Source organism: Podarcis raffonei, chromosome 15 (assembly GCF_027172205.1).
Source record: "Podarcis raffonei isolate rPodRaf1 chromosome 15, rPodRaf1.pri, whole genome shotgun sequence".
Taxonomy (NCBI): Eukaryota; Metazoa; Chordata; class Lepidosauria; order Squamata; family Lacertidae; genus Podarcis; species Podarcis raffonei.
In genome coordinates, this window is record NC_070616.1 from 9331336 (window position 1) to 9350253 (window position 18918).

Consider the following 18918-nt stretch of genomic DNA (forward strand, 5'->3'; position numbering starts at 1 on the left):
ATGCAGCCGTTCTCCTCTCGCTTACGCCAGCGGCGCCAATGTAAAACTGATGCTGCCTCCATCAAACTTATCGCCCCCTCTCCAAAAATATATTCTGTGCACAGTGGCATAAGTGCAGCCTGGAGAGGGATTCATGGATCTTTCTTTAATAACACAAAATCCGCTTCTCCATTGCTCAATGCACGGCTACATAATTATTGCAAATTAGGTAGATGTTATCAGATGGAGATGGAAGTTCCAGGCAAGTTAGCCTCTACTCGACATACCATATGCTTGCTTCAGAATAAAACTTGCCATCTCTCGGATTGTAATGGGATCCTGGATGGGCTGGAGCTGGTGGGGGAGCTGGTCTTCCAGTAAAACTTTAAAGGGTGGGTTTAAAATGTTCAGGGTTTGTTTGGCAAGTACATATGAGCTGAAAAGGTTTACTTGAGACACTCTTACTGTTATGTATTCAGTGGTCTGTGTTTGCCTGAGCTTGAGTCTGGACTAAGGATTCTGAGCCCCTGTGTTCTGATTCGATACATGATATCCAATCACAGAACAATTCAGGATTTGGGCCTTTGCCATTGGCCCTTAAGCTATGAGTTATGATTCACAGCTTGGAAGTTTAGATGGCCAATCACGTTGGGAGTGGGAGTGGCCCAGGTCTTCAGAAATGTATATAAGCAGTTGCTTTGCCCCTGTTGTCCAGTTCTGTTAGTTCAATAAAGGTTCTTGCTGTTATCACTGTGTCTTGCCTCGTGGGAAGCCACCAACACTTCACTTACATTTCATACTCCCTTCTTCTTCTTCTTCTTCTTCTTCTTCTTCTTCTTCTTCCTCTTCCTCTTCCTCTTCCTCTTCCTCTATTATTTGTACCCTGCTCATCTGACTGGGGACTCATCTACACTTGTCGACTTACAATGTTACGATGTTATAAATGCATTAACACAATGTGATACCAGATGGTGCTGTAGAGCTGAAATCCAAAGTCAATGAGAATTTCCATTGTGAGCTTTTATAGCATTTTTTTATAGTGTTTCATAGTGGGTTTTTTTTTAATTTTTAAATAGCTGTATAGATCCAGCCCAGGTTGCCCCAGCCACTCTGGGTGGCTTCCAACGCATATAAAAACATAATAAAATGTTACACATTTAAAGGCTTCCTTATACAGAGCTGCCTTCAGAGGTCTCTTAAAGGCTGTATAGTTACTCATCTCCGAGACATCTGATAGGAGGGTGTTCCACAGGGCAGGTGCCACTACCAAGAAGGCCCTCTGCCTGGTTCCCTGTAACTTTACTTCTCGCAATGAGGGAACTGCCAGAAGGCCCTCGGCACCTCTCAATGTCCGGGCTGGACGATGGGGTTGGAGATGCTCCTTCAGGTATACAGGACCAAGGCCATTTAGGACTTTAAGTCAGCACCAACACTTTGAATTGTGCTCAGAAACGTATTGGGAGCCAATGTAGGTCTTTCTGGACAGGTGTTTTATGATCTCGGCCTTGAGTTTTGGGGTACCTCCAATGTACTATGGCAAATGCACTAAGGTAAAGCTGTGTGCATCTGCTCATATATCTGTAACAACAAAGAGGGCTTCCTCTGCCTATCCTAGCATCCAAGAGGGAGTGTAGGGAAGGAGGTGATTTTTCAGGCATGTGGGGCCTGAGTTGTTTGGGCCTTTAAATGCTAATGTGAGCTCCTTGAATTGGGCCTTGAAAGGAACTAGCAACCAGTGCAGCTGTTTTGAAATTGATTACATGAGATCTGAAGGGAACCCCAACCAGTAATGTGGCTGTTGCATTTGGGACCAACTCAAGTTTCCGAGTCGCCTTCAAGGGCAGCCCCATACAGAGCGCAATTACTATAAATCATTTGGTTGTTTTCTTTCACTTCAGTCCATGAATTTAAACATAAACACAAACTGCTATGCAGGAACCTTCTAAGGACTGGAAGGGATTAAACGGCTGATGTCTCTACGGGACCAATAAATATGTGCAGCATTAATTTTTTAAAAACACACACACACATACACAAACAGTAAAAGCACATGGTGCTAAAACATCAGTATTTAATTAACATCCTTTTGCTGCATTGCTACAAATTTGGCAGTCACGAAGAGCTGGGTGAAATATGAGAAGGCAAAAATCCTGGACACTTTCCTGACATGCCCTCAAACATTCCAGGTCTTCCTGTTTAGGAAGGATGGTTCCTGCTGCCTAAAGGTAAAGGTAAAGGGACCCCTGACCATTAGGTCCAGTCGTGGCCGACTCTGGGGTTGCGGCGCTCATCTCACTTTATTGGCCAAGGGAGCTGGTGTACAGCTTCCAGGTCATGTGGCCAGCATGACTAAGTGAACCAGAGCAGTGCACGGAAACACCGTTTACCTTCCCACCGGAGCGGTACCTATTTATCTACTTGCACTTTGATGTGCTTTTGAACTGCTAGGTAAATCACTGCAATTTATTTCACCCATTTGGGGGACACCTTCTTAAAATGGCATTTGCATGATCAGGGTTGAAACCAGGGTTGTGTACCTTGGCTGGCCACCCTAGTAGACTCCTCTGTGCTACCCATCACCACACAAGTAGAAGACTCCAGGCAGCACTGGCTCAAGATGTTTTGCTGGTGTAGGCAAAACATCCTGACACCCTAGTGCCTGATGCTGCCCCCTCTACAGATCTGGATTCCCCCCTCCTTTTCTCCACCATTGTGCCTGCATGGCTGCCAACCCCATCACCGCAACTGCACCACAACTGCAGTAGCAGCATTTGTGATGCAGGCAAAGCCCCAGTGGAACTGGAACCAAAATAATGGTAGGGGCAGGGTGGGGGTCAGCTCCGCTGCCTGAAGCAAATGCAGGCCCTCCAAGTGTCCCTATTTTCCAGGGACGGCCCCGGATTTACAGAAGCCATCCCAGTTTCTGATTTGATCCCAGAATGTCCCGCTTTTCTTTAAGATGTCCCTATTTTCATCATTGTTGTTATTGTTGTTGTTTAGTCGTGTCTTCATGACCCCCTGGACCAGAGCACGCCAGGCACTTCTGTCTTCCACTGCCTCCCGCAGTTTGGTCAGACTCATGCTGGTAGCTTCTATAACACTGTCCAACCATCTCGTCCTCTGTCGTCCCCTTCTCCTTGTGCCCTCCATCTTTCCCAACATCAGGGTCTTTTCCAGGGAGTCTTCTCTTCTCATGAGGTGGCCAAAGTATTGGAGCCTCAGCTTCAGGATCTGTCCTTCCAGTGAGCACTCAGGGCCGATTTCCTTCAGAATGGATAGGTTTGATCTTCTTGCAGTCTATGGGACTCTCAAAAATCTCCTCCATAATTCAAAAGCATTTTCATCATAGAAATGTTTAATCATACAGTCATAGAGTTGGAAGGGAACCTGTGGATCATTTAGTTCAACCCCCTGCAACCCCCTGCTTAGGGAAGCTTTTAATGTTTAATAGACAATTGTATTTTAATATTCTATTGAAAGCCGCCCAGAGTGGCTGGGGAAACCCAGCCAGATGGGTGGGGTATAAATAATAAATTATTATTATTATTATTATTATTATTATTATTATTATTATTACACAGGAATATGCAGCTGTCCCATGCGGGGATCGAACCTGCAACCTTGGTGTTATCAGCACCACATCAACCAACTGAGCTATCCAGGCGTGGGTTAAAATGTTAGAGGGTATGGAGTTATGTGACCCCCGAGGGCAAGAGTCACACAGAAGATAGAAGCCATGAACAAGCATCAACAGGAAGGAAGGAGGGGGAGAAAGCATCTCTTCCCTGGCACTCTTCCTCTCTGAAATAAGTACTCAGGTTGATTTGGTTAAACACACATGCACTCACACACCAAGAACTCTTTGTATTGTGACATTTGGCCAAAGCCAAAGCGATCATTGTCCCCCTTACTTGCTTTTCAATGTGCTTTTCTCCTGGTGTACCTCAGCACAATACCTTCTTTCTTAATATCGAGGGTTGCAATGCTTAAGATATGCAAATAGGTCTCTCTCTCCCCTTCTCCCCCAGTTAATGAGCCTACTCTGCAGCAATTGAATGCAATTCAAGTATTCAAAGTGACCTTATCACGACAAGGGAGACGATTCCCCATTTCGCTTTGAAAGGCAAACCGTGAAAAGTCATTTGTGTTTTGCTGAATCTGGATTATTATTATTATTATTTTTCCTTATTATTATGTGTGTCTATAGACGGGCGAAGACCGGGGATTATGGGGATTATGTTTTATCGGAAACCCATAGATTCCTGAAATTTTTCAAAAGCGTTTTATATTTCAATAGAAAGGGGAAGAGGGAAGAGAGAGCATTCATTCTACTCTCCCGTGCATGTGATTAAATAACACAGTTCACACAATGCCCCGCTTCCCCCCCTCCTCATTCTTAGCATTGTCTCATTAGACTGGCTTTTTTTATTTTATTTTACAGCTTTCCCTATCCATCATGATTTGTGTCAGTTGAGCGGTTATGTAGATGGACAGCTTATTATCAGCTCTAAGCAAAGGAACAGAATGCAGGCCTGGCTGCAGAGCTGTGTGTGTAGGAAAGGCAATTAAAGTCAGCTCCAGAATATAAATGAGCCTTGGCCTTTTGATGGTGTACGTACAAATTAACCCCTGTTGTCGCAATATTCCATGCCACTGGAGGACAGAGAGAGAGAGAGACCCAAGCCTTAATTGTCTCCTGAATTAAGGACGGCCAGTTTCTATTGCTGTTTGGATCTACAGTATCCATTTCAGCTTCTCATTTTTGCCATCTTAAATTCCACTCTACATTTCCACACCAGTCTGCAATTTTCTTCATCTAAAATTCCTCTTGAAAAAAAATCAGCAGTTTAGGATGAGGTTCCTATAGACATTTTCTAATGCATTTTTGCTTAATAAACATGTATTTTGCAAGCAATTTCTCTTAATAGATACGCATTTCGTTGTATGTTCACTAACAGATGTTCACTGCTTTTAGGTTTTTTCCACTGTAATTGATCTGGAAAGTTTTAACTGTTTTAAAATGGTTTTTTGTTTGCTTCAAGCTGTGAATCTGTTTGCCGCCCTGGGTTCTTTTGAGAGAAAGGGCAGGATATAAACTCCGATAATAATAATAATTGGGCAATAATATGGTGGACGTTCACCATAGCTCAGTCGGTAGAGGATGAGGCTCTTAATCTCAAGGACGTGGGTTCAAGCCCCATGTTGGGCAAAAGATTTTTATATTGCAGGGGGTTGGACTAGATGACCCTCGTGGTCCCTTCCAACTCTACAATTTTATCTCTAGCTATGCCAGTAATTAAACAACAGCATATATCCATATCTGTATCTCTATCTATATCTGAATCTGTATCTGAATATTTAATTATCTTTCGGGGAAAGAATATAGCTCAGTGGTAGAGCATTTTCCTTGCACTTAGAAGCATTTCCCTTGCATTGAGACCCCCAGTTTCAACTGATTGGCTGCTGCCAATCAGTTTCGACAACATGCGTCTTGATGGATCAGTATTCTGACTCAGTATAAGGCAACTTCCTGTGATCCTAGAACTAGGGAGCAGGGGAGGTGAACAGTCTCTTAATTTAATGGGGAAAGATTTGGGATGTAGCTTGGTGGCTGAACATCTGCTTTGCATGCAGAAGGTCCCAGCTTCAACCTTTGGCACCTCCAGGCACGGCTGAGAGAGACCCCCCAGTTTGAAACCCTGGAGAGCTGCTGCCTGTCAGTGTAAACCAGCATTTTCCGACCTTGGTTTTGCAGATGTTGCTGGACTACAACTCCCATCATTGCTAGCCAGGGTGGCCAGTAGCCAGGGTTGATGGGAGTTGTAGTTCAAGAACATCTGGGGTTCCAAGGTCGAGAAAGGATCATGTAGACAGTACTGAGCTAGTTGGACCAATAATCTGATTCAGCAGAAGGCAGTTTCCTATACAGTGGTACCTCGGGTTACATATGCTTCAGGTTACAGACTCCGCTAACCCAGAAATAGTGCTTCAGGTTAAGAAATAGTGCTTCAGGATGAGAACAGAAATTGTGCTCCAGCAGCATGGCTGCAGCAGGAGGCCCCATTAGCTAAAGTGGTGCTTCAGGTTAAGAACAGTTTCAGGTTAAGTACGGACCTCCGGAATGAATTAAGTACTTAACCTGAGGTACCACTGTACTCTCCTATCTCCCTTCTCTTTCAACAAGCTTCATTACATGGCAAACCGACCAAGGACATAAGCGTTCCAACTTCAGTGGACACAATTTAAGAAAGTGACTGAAGGTACAGACATCTGGAAAAAGCAAAGCACCTGGCCAGACCTCAGATAATTTGGCAGTACTTTAGTATAACTCCCCCTCTGCCCCTGCCCGGCATCCAAACACCTGGAAGTTCTCTATTCATGAAGCAGAAATGTTTTCCTGAGTTGGTCCTTACTGAATTTCTTTATTAGTTGCAGGTGACCAGCAGGAAAAGAAGCGTATAAGCTCTCCTACGACGTAATTTCCAGCTGAACCCATTTCAACAGCCAAGTTGCTCTCGACTGGATTCAGCGGAGCCATTTAGTTATGTTGGCTGCATTCATCTGACTTGAATGGCAGAAACCCAGATCATGTTTTGTAAAAAAAAAATCCACACTCTTGGAGAAGGATCAGCAGAAAGGAAGGCATAAGGCTGGCCTGTCCCTTCCTGCCCCAGGGCGAGAAGGAAATGCCAAAGGGGACAAGCAAAGATCTCTCCACCTCACAAGCCTGCAGAACATCCCCTTCAGTCAATCCCATGGCAACACTCAAGAAGGTTGAGCAGTACACTTCATCTCCCCTCCCTCGGACAAATGAGTGAACCTCGGCTATTTTGACTGGCTAATAGTCTTTGTAAGGTGACATGGGTAGACCTCTTTAGCACCAAATTAGGGGACAGCTCTGGCTTTCCTGGGACCTAGCGTCCTCCCATATGGCAGACACTGGTTCCTGACAAGGTGATTGGTTGCCAGCCACTCTCCTCATAGGGATTGTATTGTTGCAGACCACCCCAATCTCCAAGCAGTGAGAGACTCCAGGCTTTGTGTGCTTACCCAGAGCTTGGTTTCCTTGTAAGGAAAGTCTGTGGAAACTGTGGTGCCCTTAAGACATATAGTTTTATTTGCACAGATATGCAACTTGAGCATAAGGGGACACAGCATCAACACACCAACAGATGTTGGTTCTCTGTTAGTTCCAGCTTTGGTTCCAGCACAGAGCAATCCATCCATCCATTTACCCTGCATCTCATTTTTATAGTCAGTTTTGGCCAGGGCTGATTTGTTGCATCTGGGAGAAAGACAGAGCCCAGGTGAACAAATATCTCAACTTTTTTGTTTTGTTTAATTTACAGGCACAATCAGTAGCAATAACCTAGCTCAGACCTAGAAGTCTGTCAAGCTGAAATACAATGCTGAAAAGCAAACCTTGATGATCTCTGGTGATTTCTTCACACCAAGAGATCTAGCTTGAAATCATTTCCTATTGTTTAGGTTAGAAGCTGCCAGGAATCGATTAAGTGAAACCAAGAAAGGCTTTTCAACCTTCCAGAATGGTTTTGGTTTTTTTTAAGAACGAAGACTTACATCAGCCAGCTGAAACAATGTAGACACTCACTAATTCTTTCCCAAATGGAAGGAACAATGGGCCTGTTCACAGGATGCATTAATTAAAGCTCTGCCTGCATCTTAATGATCCTTGGGAGCATGATAAACAAGGAGAACAGGGCCCATAACAATCTCTCTTGTCTCGACATATGCAGGGCTTGTAGGATTCCGTAAATGAAGAACAACTAAACTGAAATCAGTGTACACTGTTCAATTTGAGAAGCCTCTGAGAAATTGGCTTTCACAGGATCACCAACCTTTCTAGTCCCATGGATACATGGATTTTTGAGTGATCTCCACTGGATCACACGCACACTCCCCCCTCCCCACAAGACAGAGAAAGTGTGCGCACACCAAACCATTTGAATCCTGTGGAGTTAATCTGAGCTTCGAAAAGAACATACAGCCAGAAGAGAGAGTGGGAAAGAGCATCCATATCATTTTTGAGGCAACCAGTACTCCAAACGCAGTTGCAAAATAGATTTGTGCAACGGCATTACGATCTGGGCAGTTTTATTTTAAATTCCTTTCCTAAGGATCCCTTAAAGAAATGTGAGTGCCTGATTACCTCATCTGTCCCCTGAGAAATCTCTATGTGGGACAAGAAGCTACAGTTAGAACTGGATATGGAACAACTGATTGGCTCAAAATTGGGAAAGGACTACAACAAGGCTGTATATTGTCTCCCTGCTTGTACGCAAAATTCATCATGCGAAAGGCTGGACTGGATGAATCCCAAACTAGAATTAAGATTGCCGGAAGAAATATCAACAACCTCAGATATGCAGATAAAACAACTTTGATGGCAGAAAGTGAGGAGGAATTAAAGAACCTTTTATTGAAGTTGAAAGAGGAGAGTGCAAAATATGGTCTGAAGCTCAACATCCAAAAAACGAAGATCATGGCCACTGGTCCCATCACCTCCAGGCAAACAGAAGGGGAAGAAATGGAGGCAGTGAGAGATTTTACTTTCTTGGGCTCCATGATCACTACAGATGGTGACAGCAGTCATGAAATTAAAAGACGCCTGCTTCTTGGGAGAAAAGCAGTGACAAACCTAGACAGTTGTAAAAGGTTTCCATTCTTTTCCAAAGTCACTATTGTCCTTTTCATGCAGTTTATCCGTTAACTTTGCTAACTCTGCGTAGTGCATCAGCTTTTCTTGCCATTGTTCTTTGGATGGTATTTCTCCAGTCTTCCAATTCTGTGCTATTAAAATTCTTGCTGCTGCTGTAGCATACATAAATAATGTCTGATTTTCTTTCGGCAATTCTTGTCTTAAAATACCCAACAGAAAGGCTTCTGTTTTTTTTTTAAACAAAGGTTATTTTAAACATTTTTTCCAGTTCATTGTACATCCAGCATGGGTGTCTTGGACCAAGGCAGAAACATATACAGTCTGTTGCATGCAGCATTTTGGATTTGTATGGGGGTAGCGAGCCAGAGCCATTGCAACTGGCTTGGCTGACCATGCACCTGTTGGGCTTATCTTGTACATGTGGTGATTTGTGACCACAAAAGAAATTAACCCCTTCCTCCACGACCAGCTCCTCTAATACAACGTGGTAGCTTTGTGGTGCTTACACCTTCTCTTTGGGGACTAGAGATTGATTCCAGGAAAGGAGGAATTTCATTTAGGACCATTTCTTTTAGTTGGAAACTGGTTTTGGTTTTGTGTATGGTTGATGTTCCAATTGGTGGGACTTCAGATGTTGTTCAGCTCCGAGTCCCATCTGCCCTGATCTTGCATGACCAATGGTCAGGGATGATGGGCAACATCTGTAGGGCAGAGGACCTCTTTCCGTGGTGTTTAGGAAGGAAGAGAAGATGCTTGCCCTTGTTTGCATGCTTCTTTCTCTCTTCTGCTTTTGCTGCTAGTTTGATGTCAAGCTAGATAGGTTTCTGATTGTTAGGCTCTTCCTATGAACCACTGAATGGATTTCTTAATGGGGATATAATGTTGATGTTATTGGCACTGGCTATAGCTAACTGACCGCATTGATATCTTTGATGCTCATTTAAACTTTTTGATATGGCTTTGCCGAACTGTTACTTGTTAAACAGTCAATATTCTACTGTAATGGGATTATAATTTCCATTGTATATTACAGATATCGTGCTATGATTGTATTTACTGTCCATTTTCTGAAAAGTGCTTTGAGCACAATGCATCGTTGTGGGGTGAGGGATATGCACTGCTATGGGCTTTTTTGGTCTCTTGCACAAATCCCAAATTTCTTGTTCAAAACAGGTAGCAGAAGGCTGTGGAACAGTTCAATACCAGCACTGTTCTTGAACCTGCTATGTCAACCCTTACCGTGCCCCTCTTTGTGGGTCAGGTGAGGCGCTGGGCATGTTCCAGGCATCCTAGCACTGTCATCATTTTTAACTTGCTCCCCTTGCACATTAGCTGGTTAAGCTCGGAAGCAAACAGATTGCAAAAGTGAGCCTTGTAGGGCTAAACCTTGAATTACAAGGTACAATATACAATTTAGCCTATGAGCAGGAGTTAACATATGAGCAGCAGATAACATAAAAAAAGGAAGACTTGAGACAATAATGGGTGGAATATCAGGATATGCAGCCGATCAAGGTTCCCCTAGAATGCCATGGAGAGATGAACTGGGAAGTCCTAGGAAAAGATATAGCGTATTTTTCGGTGTATAACACGCCCCCATGTATAAGACGCCCCCTATTTTGGGGGACTCCAAATTAAGAAAATGGGAGAGATTGCCCAGAATTGTTGAGCTTTTTTTGGGGGGGATTGCCCATAGTTCTTAAGCTTTTTGGGGGGGATTGTCGAAAATTGCTCACCTGCCTGACCTACACTGCCAATCGCTGACCGACGTTGCCAATCACACTCGTCGCAAAAGCCATCTATCGTCTGTCCTGTCACCGGCAGAAGACACCAGTTGCACAGCCAATTGCTGCTGACAATCTCCAGCTCACGGCAGCAATCAATCCCAAGTCCTCCCATGCACTATCCGTGTATAAGACGACCCCCAATTTTAAACATAATTTTTAAGTTAACCCCCCCCATCTTATACACGGAAAAGTATGGTAAGTGATGGATACCGTATGATGTGTGTATAAAAGTTGTTAAAATGGCATAAATAAAAGTTTAAAAATAAATAAACCTTGCATCACAAGCCAGTGGGCTTTTTAGCACTTGGGATGAGTGAAAAGCATATACCAGTTATCTGAATGTACAATGCAATCCTAAGCGTCTTCACTTTGGAACTCCCTCTCCCTTGATCTTAGATAAGCACCTTCACAGTACAGTTTTTGGCACCTGTTAAAAACTCTGTTTTGTCCAAGCAAGCCTACACAGAGATGTACATCTAACTTGTCTTTTAACATGCAATCTTATTTTCTACTGTTTTTTTTAAAAAAACTGATTTTAATTTGAATCTATTTAGGCAACCTTCTTTTTAATATCTGATTTTATTGGCAATTTCATGACATTTTATGTAAGCTGCTTAAAGGTGTTTTTTATGACTGAGGGGTATATAAATCCTGTTAAATAAAATAAATATTAACTCGGAGCTGGTCCAGATGACCTGCTTATTCAGCATTCAAATGGATTTTGCTTGTACAAAGATAACTTGGTGATTAGATTTTATTGAGTGTTCATCCTGAACTTTTTCTCATTGGGCAGTTCCATGACAAATAGCATTCACTAGGCATTCATCCTGATTTGCTTATGGGATGTTTACACACCTCCCCATTAATTATTTGTGTCCCCCCCCCCCACTTTTCAGTTCATTTCCTCTTCACTTTCAAAACCACATAAAATACTCCCCCACCCAAAAAAGTGCATTTCTTGCAGTAGGTAACAGAGCTCTTTATTACATTTCAGTCATGCAAACCTAAAGCATTGCTATTGCTATGCACTTGAATCCCTCTTGCAAAATAGTGGCACTCTGGAAGCATACACAGGAGTGAATTTCATTGCATCCATTTAGGGGTGAGGGAGACATTTGATGCCCTTCACATTTAAATCTAGACCTACCTAATTCGCAGTTACCAGAACACAGGCATCCTTTGATAGTTGCACTTCTCTGACTTTTGCAATGCAGTCCTCCAGCTGCGCAATGCATTAAATATATATATATGAAAAAATGCATATATTACGGTGAATAATTTCCTATTTTCATTTTAATAAAATTTTATTAAAACTTTTCACATTAATAATTAATAAAAGACTAATCTAAACAAAAAGAAATAGTAAAAGAAATACAAGAAAAAAGGGGAAAAAAGGCTAAAGGAATACAGGGTCCTCTTTCACAGATATATCCTAGCTCTTATCCCATACAGAGAAGGATGTACCCACCCATCTTTCACCTGGGAACATTTAAGTATGTTTCCGAGCACAATTAAAAGTCTTGGTGCTGACCTTTAAAGCCCTAAACGGCCTTGGTCCAGTATACCTGAAGGAGCGTCTCCACCCCCATCGTTCTGCCCGGACACTGAGGTCCAGCGCCGAGGGCCTTCTAGCGGTTCCCTCACTGTGAGAAGCCAAGTTACAGGGAACCAGGCAGAGGGCCTTCTCGGTAGTGGCACCTGCCCTGTGGAACGCCCTCCCACCAGATGTCAAAGAGAAAAATAACTACCAAACTTTTAGAAGACATCTGAAGGCAGCCCTGTTTAGGGAAGCTTTTAATGTTTAATAGGTTATTGTATTTTAGTGTTCTGTTGGAAGCCGCCCAGAGTGGCTGGGGAAACCCAGCCAGATGGGCAGGGTATAAATAAATTATTATTATTATTATTATTATTATTATTATTATTATTATTATTAGACTCTTTCCCCAGCCTCTCACCTGAGGAGATCTTCCCTTCCCTGCCTCTCACACAGGGCCTTTCACCAGCTGCCCATCATCTTCATCTTCATGCAATTCTTACCAAAATACAGTGTGAGAAAATATTAAAGAAAGTAAAGGGTGAATAATTTCCATGAGGACTAAAACAACACCACACGTCACTGCAAGAATGGGGAGAACTGAATTTAAGATTGGAAAACTGAAAAACTGAGAGAAACAAAAACGAACAAATCTGTCCATCTGTACTCCTAAGTTGAAACAGTCAGACTGCACCAGTAACTCCCAGCAGGAAAGAAAACAAATAGGAACAAACTGAGGTGTCCTTTTTCTATGGTGATCCTTGCAGCTGTGAGATCCATTATGCAAGCCTTTTCAAAAGACTCAGGAGACCTACCTACTTCAGCTGACTTTCACATGACTGACAACTATTAAGGCTGAGATGCGCCTTGTTTAATTGCTGCACTGTGAAATTGTGCTTAATACTTCAGACTGGGTATGGTTTTGTTGCTGCTCTTAATTAATGTTGAATTAGCAACTCTGGAGTTACTGCAGAACTGTGTTGTGTTTTTAGATCTCATGCTGTAGATTCTGTATCAGAGCTTTCTTATGTGAGCTGTCTTGGATGAGTTGCGCTCAGGAAAGCAACCTATGAATATTTGGAATTAAATAAGTAAATGCAATGTTATAAAGCTGCTGCTACACACACACACACACACACACACACACACACACACACAGAGAGAGAGAGAGAGAGAGAGAGAGAGAGAGAGAGAGAGAGAGCCCCGCATAATGCAGTTTTTGGCATTTACAAATCCTTTGTGAAAAGGTCACCCTGTTCTTGGGATCTTTTATTAACACTGAAGAGCAGGCCAGAAAATGTCACATCTTTCTACCATGATATTTACACAAAAAAGTATGACTAAGCACACACAGTTTTTCAAGTGTGATGGCATTAAAGAGACCTGCGATCATCAGCTCTCTAAGGGGAGTCGATTGCCTTGCCAGCTCGTTCTTATTAACCTGCAAAAAGGAGTGGTTCCTAACTCCTCATTTTCACTTAAGAATATGAGAAGAAAGAGCAGAAGAACATTCACAGGGGCCAACTGTGGGAATGTTAAGGATAGTAGGAAAGGATATATTGAATAAGCATTATCCTTCTTTCACTCACCGTAGTAAGTGATGTAGCAGAGCAGATTCACCTCAATATAGCTGGAAGCTAGTTTGCAGATTCATTTGAATCTCTTAGCTAAGATTATTTCCTGGTGTCCCCTTTTACCCCTCCTAAAAGAATGAAGACACGAGAGTCTTTCTGAGTAAAGTAACAAAAAGTTTACTCACATTTCAGTTCACGATACGATCCCTGAAAGGCAGGCTTTACTTGATAGTTACACAATAAACTGTGAGCTCATCTCATAGGGAGACTGAACTCATGTGCTGCTGGCTGAGAACCAGCAGACAGCAAAATTACATTAAGAGTACAGAATGGCTGCTGGAGAGCAGCATGGCAGCAAGAGGGAGAACAAGACAAGAAGAGACAAAACAAGAGAACGTCAAGACGAACTAGACTGCAAGTGAGAAAATAGCTGCGTGACTCGGCTCTTTTGTGGAGTGAGCCAGAGCCACACCCATCTCCCAGGTCACATGCAGGGGGAGGAAGCTCCAGACCAGTAGAACAGGAAGTTACACTGACTGGATGCCCCCCTGCTTGTGCCCACTCTAGGGAAATAAGGAATGTTGCATTTGACTGCACCAATGGCTCGCATCCCACACTGAGGTCCACCTCCGAGGGCCTTCTGGCGGTTCCCTCGCTGCGAGAAGCCAAGTTACAGGGAACCAGGCAGAGGGCCTTCTCGGTGGTGGCACCTGCCCTGTGGAACGCCCTCCCACCAGATGTCAAAGAGAAAAACAACTACCAGACTTTTAGAAGACATCAGAAGGCAGCCCTGTTTAGGGGAGCTTTTAATGTTTAATAGGTTGTCGTATTTTGGTGTTCTGTTGGAAGTTGCCCAGAGTGGCTGGGGAAACCCAGCCAGATGGGCGGGGTATAATTAATTAATTAATTAATTAATTAATTAATTAATTAATTACCAACCACATACCTGTGGGAAGCCCAAAAGCACAAGCCAAGCACAAGAGAGCTCTCCCATCCTATGACTTCCAGCAACTAGCATTCAGAGGCATAGGACTCCAGTACTGGAGGCAGGACATAGCCATCATGGTTAGCAGGTCTTGAAAGATAGCCTTGTCCTCCATGAATTTGCCTAGTGGTCATCACTATTTCTTGGAGGAACAAATCGTATAGTTTCACTATACACTTATTGTTGTCTAATACACCACCGGCCACATTTCATTGGATGCCAGAATTGCCTATCCACCCCTCCTTCTATCATGAACAGATGAAAGCTTCAAAGAGTTTCTGTGAGTGGCTGATGTAGGTGTCTCCCACCCTCACATTGGTGCATGTATGTGGAAGAACTGAGGCCTGTGTGTCAGGGCTGGTCCAGCTGCAGTTCAGCACGAAGACTCAGAGATGAGCAGTAAAGAGAGGTTAGAGACTGGTTCTCTCCTAATTTTTTCTGCTGGCATGCTAGGTAAAGGTAAAGGTAAAGGTACCCCTGCCCGTACGGGCCAGTCTTGACAGACTCTGGGGTTGTGCGCCCATCTCACTTAAGAGGCCAGGGGCCAGCGCTGTCTGGAGACACTTCCGGGTCACGTGGCCAGCGTGACAAAGCTGCATCTGGCGAGCCAGCGCAGCACACAGAAACGCCGTTTACCTTCCCGCCAGTAAGCGGTCCCTATTTATCTACTTGCACCTGGGGGTGCTTTCGAACTGCTAGGTTGGCAGGCATGCTAAGACCTCCTTATTCAAACATGCCTTTGAAAACTAAGGTGCAGATGAGACTGACCATGAGGCTGAGGTTGTTGTTGTTGTTTAGTCATTCAGTCGTGTCCGACTCTTTGTGACCCCATGGACCAGAGCACACCAGGCACTCCTGTCTTCCACTGCCTCCCGCAGTTTGGTCAAAAGGCTGAGGTTAGGGCAATCCATATTTTAATGCTGGTTCTAAATGTGGTGTTGTTGTTTTTTTCCAACCAATAGTTTGGTTCTGTTGCTGTGTATTTTAGAATGATGCTTTTAAAACGTCATACGCTGCCTTAGCTCACAACTTGGGAGAAAGGCAGGATATAAACACATCCATTAAATGAATAAATCCTGCTGGGTGCTGCTTCGGAAGGCAGGACTGAAAGGTCTGCTCAACAGCTCATGACCAGGGGGCAAAATCCTGCTAGGGGCTACTTCCCCAACATGTTCATGCAGGGAACTTCCTGGCAAAATGAACCATGCAAAGGCTGCCTGACTCCTTCTTCCCTCAGCCTGCTGCTCGACTGCCCTGCCTTTTGACAGCCCTGGATTGCTGAGGTGGGCTGGCCAGGGTTGTCTCAAACAGAAGCTTGAATTGGCTTGATTGGCATCAGGGCTTCAGCCGGATTTGGTTGCACAGACCTAAATAGTTTGCTGCTCAGCACAGTGATGTATTGGAGCACATTGTCCAACTTGCTGAAAAAGCCTTCTCTCTTGTTGCCACCTGGGACACACACACAATACGTCCAAATAACCACCTGAAACTGCCCAGACAATCGCCCGCCCTGTCTGCCTCAATCTTTCCCTTGCTTCTCTCTCCCTCCCTCCCTTTCCCAGCCAAGCGTCTTCCCTGGGAAAATTCCAGCTCCCTTTCAAAGCCACAAAAGCCACTTTGTTGGACCAATCTAATTCCTTATGATAACATTAACGTATCAATGGAGCGCGTTGCCTTTGCTGTAATAGCTCCCTTTTGAACATTGCCGGCCTCATTATGTCCTCCCTTGTCCGTTCCAGAGGCGCAGCTCCTCCAGAGAGTCGCACTGCAGCACCGGTAATGACGATGAAGAGCCCGTCGAATGCATGGGTAGGCAGCCAAACAGGGAGGTGGAGCTGGAGGAAGGGCAGATCTCCCATGGAAGGTGGATAAGACCTGTTCTGCTGGCACTTGGCGTCATTATAGGCCCAGGCGTGGTGGGGAGTTATTGCAAAGCGGTGGGTTGTTGTTGTTTTGTAAGAGGACCATACTCTCCCATACAGAATCAGGGCTGAAAAGAGATTTGAGTTACCACGTCTTATCGAGCGATATGGGAAGCCAAAGGAAAACAAAAATTGGTGATTTGTGATGGAATTAAGATGGATTATGTGAAACTCAATAAAATATAAATTTAAAAATACAATCATAGAATCGTAGAGTTGGAAGGGACCACAAGAGACATCTAGTCCAACCCTCTGCAATGCAGGAATCTCAACTTAAGCATCCATGACAGGTGGCCATCCAACCTTTGTTTAAAAACCTCCAAGGAAGGAGAGTCCACATCCTCCCTGAGGCCAATTGCCAGGGATGATGGGAGTTGTAATCCAACAACAACTAGAAGGCTTAAGTTTTCCCTACATCTGTTTTGGAGTCCCAAAGACATCTATTTTCAACTCTGCTAGATAACTATCTCCTCTCTACCACTATGGTTTCCCCCCAGAAGTTCTGACTACAGCAATAAAACTGCTAGCACATTTGCAAAGCTAAGCAGGGTCTGGTATGGTTCCTGGTTGGATGGGGGACCTCAAGTTGAGATTCCTACATTGCTAGATAGCCCTGAGGTCCCTTCCAACTCTACCATTCTACTATTCTAGGAACAAAGACAGAACTCTCTTTCTTGGCCCAGTGTGGAGCTAGAACCACAAGCTTCCATGACTGGCAGCTCCTCTGGTCTCCTCCTGCCGCCATGGGCCGGGGGCTGCTTCCCCTCCGCGGCAGGATAAGGAAGAGGGGGAAACCATCGCCGTGCCCCTGGCTCACATGACTGTGTGATGTGCAATATTGTGTGTGACACCTGGAGGAATACTGAGGAGGCCCAGCCCCACAGCAAATATTGGGGTGGTTCAAAGGAGTTCAGTCCCTATGAGTCAGTGCCCCTGTCTCCCTTTAACATTTCAGCTGGGGGGGGGGGAGGAGAGCATGGTTTGGTCCACAGTGAAGGATGAGGGAGGGGACCATGGCACATAAAGTGTAATGCACATCCTGTACTGTCCCCCCTAGTTGCTATTTTTTTAAAGAGGGGGGAACCCTAACAAATGATTCAATGCAATATCACACTTAACGTCTTGTGTGTTTGGGCCTTTAATATCTAAAACAACTTTTTGCTAAGAGTTAAGGCTCCCAGACAGCTCCATACTGCACAAATAATACTTTTTTAATATGTGTCACAAAACATTTGTGCCATTTTTTTTATTATTCCCCTGTACTAATTATCTCGGAAGTCTTTTAAAAAAACTTTCCCAGAAGTGTAGGCTTGTTATAGCAGCTATATTATGATAATTATGCTCATTTGGGTGCGTAAACCATCATATTTTATAAAGATGTGAACTTTGCAGAGTAATGAAGTCAATCAGAAGAAATTAAAGCAATCAATTGCCTGGGATGGCGTGTTTTAGGAAAACACACATCCTTGCAACCTCCCCATAAGGCATATTGTGAAAATCAATGGGGAGAGGCCATAGCTCAGTGAGAGAGAGCATCTGCCTGCACGCAGAAGATCACACGTTTCCTGGTTTCTCCAGGTAAGAATGGTAGAGACCCCTGACTGAAACCTTGGAGAGCTGCTGCCAGTCAGTGTAGACAATACTGAACTAGATGGACCAATAGTGTGACTCTATATAAGGTGTCTGCCTATGTCTCTAATGTAATATAGTCTATTAAGACTGAGAAGTCCTCAGCTGCTATTAGGAACATATTCCACCCTTAATCTTACTTGGATTTCCATATGGAGTACGGCAAAAAATAATATTGCAGTACAAAATGAGCACAATGAAACAGCAGATTATGTCCTTAGCAAATGTTACCTCTGCCATTAACCCACTTGGGAGGGGGTTGGCAAACTTTTTTTTCCTGCTGAGAGCTTAATTTCCTTGGGAGGGGGATCTGTAAAAAAATATTGCCTGTTACGTGCTTTTTTCCAAGCACTTTCCCCCAATATAATGTGCTTTTGTATGCTGTTTCCACCCATATATGCTTTTTCTACACATACTTTTTGTATCTGCATTACTTGCCTTGAGAACCGTGTTGCAAAATTCAGAGAAGGGTGAATTTTAAAGGATGATTGCATTACACTTCACATCTTGTTCTGGGAAGTACAAATAAGGTTTGGTTTTCCTTTAAATGTGAACAGAAGCAGATTTCTCCCCCATCTCTACAGGAAGAGTGTGTGTGGGGGGGTGTGTGTGTGCATTTCTACCCCTATGTATCTGTTGGCATCCATCTGTCTCAAGAGACAATGGAGTACGCCTCTGAGGGTGATGTCAAACCGCTGGAGAATCACAACACCTGCTGCAACTGCAAAGTCCAGTAACTTGTAGCTGTTGCCTCTTGCGTGCTTTTTGCTGCATTAGCTGCACTGAAGTGACCTCCCAGGGGTGCAAGCCTGGGCAGTGTGCATGGAG